The 3,263-nt window shown below is 40.5% G+C and overlaps 1 non-coding gene across 1 annotated transcript; it reads left to right on the top strand.

The window, feature by feature from the left end:
* The first annotated feature begins 2,708 nt into the window (after window positions 1-2,708).
* Window positions 2,709-2,780, top strand: trnag-ucc (transfer RNA glycine (anticodon UCC)). Its single transcript has one exon. It is a non-coding gene; the product is annotated as a tRNA-Gly (tRNA).
* The last annotated feature ends 483 nt before the right edge of the window (window positions 2,781-3,263 follow it).

Below are 3,263 nucleotides of genomic sequence, written 5' to 3' on the forward strand. Positions count from 1 at the left end.
AAAAGAGGACATCGTGTGTCGGTTGACTAAGCTAAATGAGCGTGTGAGCGTTTGATGCGTTGAGACAGAGCGAGAGAAGGCAAAGTTGGGATTTTGTAGGAAGCTCGTAATTTCCCCACAATTATTACGCATTGACGTACATCATAGTAAGGATTGCAGTGTGAACTCACGAACGCAGATCAGCTGATCTTTGGGGTGGTCTTCCTCCCGACCTCAAGTGGGAAAGAATCAGGTTCGTTTGAAGAAAAACCAGATACACAAAAATAAAAAGAAGGTTGCGGTGTGGATCTCCGCAACACTTGTTTTCTGGAGATAGACCACCAAAAGCACTCATGATTCCATTTGTGCTTTTATTTATCTCAATCAGGGTATCACCGACAGTGAGAATCACTGAGAAGGCAAAACTTAGAATCTGGAAATTCTATGTCCCCACGAGTAGTCTTGATTAGATGTGAAGTTGGCCTTTTATTTCCTATATTGCAAATTATGAACTTTGAAAATAACTAATATGATGTAGGACTTCAATGAGTTCTTAACTTTAGGGGTTTCCATTATGATAGATATTGTCATGGAAAGACCTGACCATGTTGACAGTGTTGCGTGAGTTAGCGTAACCCAGATGTTTCAGGTGAACATGTCCAACACAGCAATTTTGTCTCGGGTTGACAACCACATGCTAAACTACGACCGAGCTCGCCAGGACTTGAACCGAGAATCTTCTGATCTGAAGTCAGACGCGTTTCCCATTGCGCCACGAGCCCCATGCAGACACCACCTCCTCTGCAAGCCCCAATGGAGGATTGTTACGATGCCACCAGAAACAGCACCAGCACTAAAAAAAATAATAATAAAAATTTAAATAAATTCAAAAATTGTTTTAAAAAAAAAGTCATTGGAGGACTTTGTACCTGCCATGACCCAGATTTCAACCGGGGTTGCTGGGGCCACAACGCATAGTATTAACCACTAGGGGTGTAACGATTCATTTCAGCAGTGACTCGATTCGTATCACAATTCGTGGTGGCTGATTTGATTCAAGGACAATGTTTTATCGAGAACGATACGATCCAAAACCAGTATTTGGAAATAGATTCAGTAATTTTTTTTAAATGTAACCAGTATGACTGAAATAAATACTTGGATACTGGACAGTGCTGGTGAAATTTCCGAAATTGGTTTTGTTTTTTGTAAAGATATCAGGTAAAGTTAATTATGGAAAAACAAAAAAAGCAAGCGATAACCAACCATTCTGGCAAATGATAATAATGGCAAATGCATTCACACTTTATTTGAATAAAATGCCAATGACAGGTTGGATGAACACTCGGTTTACCTGCTACTTCTGATGTGTTTTGAAAAATGATGAAAATCTTATTGTCATTGAACACACACATCTCATTTATGCATGTTCTAATCGTATTTATTAATACTCACTCACGAGTCACGATGTGTGACATCATAGTTAAGGAGCTCTGAGTAGCTTGTGATGTTCAAGTTACCATCTGTCCAGGGTGAGACACTTTCCAGTCTGCCTGCTCGATGCTCTCTTTGACAACTTTGGTTTGTCTTAGTAGTGTTGGTGTTCCTTTTGCTGAAGTACAGTATGTCCGTGAAGGAATTTCAAATGGGATTTCCCAATCTTTTAGCTCTCGATTGTGCTATCATGAAGAAAACCTGGATGAAATGTCTCACAAATTGATGGTTGGCCTCGGCTTGCTTCTTGCCTGTGGGTGATTGTGGCTTTTCACATTACTTATGTTTCACGACTTGTCGACAGCGGCGGCGGTCGGAAAACATTTATTGCATGCCCGTCATGTTTTTTTCCTCAATTGTTTTTTACGACTGGAGAACCAAAATGCGTCCATACTTTTTATCACATACGTTACTGATTTAACTTTGATGGACATTCAGTGGCCTGGATTCAACCTTTGCAGATACCACTCGTGAAGTTTTGCGTTCTGCACTGCACACTTCTCATCCTGCACAATGCGCAGTGGATCAGGGGAGATGTGATTTGCTTTTTAGACTGGCCCATTCAATCGCGCCAGAAAAACAACAACACAGTTTGATACTCTCATGTTCCCAAACTTAATCGAGTCACGCTGAACAATTTATCATTAAAAGTGGTAAAAAAATAAATAAATAAAAAATTATCTTAAAAAACAAACATTCATCCATCTCAAGTCTGCTGTACGAAAATCCAATCTAATCTAATTTAATCTAATCTAATCTAATTGAATCTAATCTCATCTAATCCTAGGAATATGAATCGATACATCGATATTAAGAATGGATCATTGCACCCTGAATAATAATAATAATAATAATTTCTCCTTCCCTGGCCCTATCGCGACACTACCGGTATTAATCACTGTGTGCTTGTTAATGTGTGTGTGTGTGTGTGTGTGTGTTTTTGTGTGGGTGTATTTTGTGATGGGCTGGGCTCTTGAATATTTTTTTGCGATTTTAATTTGTCTGTTTTGAAATTAGTTTTGACACTGTATCTACTAATATTGAGACTATACTTCCACATGTTTTGTGAAGCTCATTTGTTTGTAATATATTTTTATTGGGTTTATGCTTGGACATTGTTTCAGTTTCAAAAAATCTCACTCCATGATTGAAAATTAATCAGTGGTTATATCAGCCACATATATAGGATGCAGGTGTTGGTGGTATAGACGCAGGCGTTGGTGGTATAGACGCAGGCGTTGGTGGTATAGTGGTGAGCATAGCTGCCTTCCAAGCAGTTGACCTGGGTTCAATTCCTGGCCAACGCAAGCTTTTTTTTAATGCAGCCTTATGGTGGGCACAAGTCAGTGCAAACTGTAGGCCGGTCCCAAGCCCGGATAAATGCAGAGGGTTTGCGTCAGGAAGGGCATCTGGCTTAAAACTTTGCCAAATGAGCGTTCATCCAAAGAATTCCATCCCGGATCGGTCGTGGCCTGGGTTGACAACGTCCACCACTGGCGCCGTCAACCTGCAGGGCGCCATTGAAAATTCAGTTTAGGGGCAGGGTTTAAATTATTTTACCATGGTGTAGGTGGGAAGAGAAATGGAGTCGGGGTTATTTTAAAAGAAGAGTTGGCTAAGAATGTCTTGGAGGTGAAAAGAGCATCAGATCGTGTGATGAGGCTGAAACTTGAAATTGAGGGTGTTATGTATAATGTGACAAGTGGCTATGCCCCACAGGTAGGATGTGACCTAGAGGTGAAAGAGAAATTCTGGAAGGAGCTAGACGAAGTAGTTCTGTGCATCCCAGA

The sequence above is a fragment of the Phycodurus eques genome, unplaced genomic scaffold, assembly GCF_024500275.1.
Source record: "Phycodurus eques isolate BA_2022a unplaced genomic scaffold, UOR_Pequ_1.1 contig_72, whole genome shotgun sequence".
Lineage (NCBI taxonomy): Eukaryota > Metazoa > Chordata > Actinopteri > Syngnathiformes > Syngnathidae > Phycodurus > Phycodurus eques.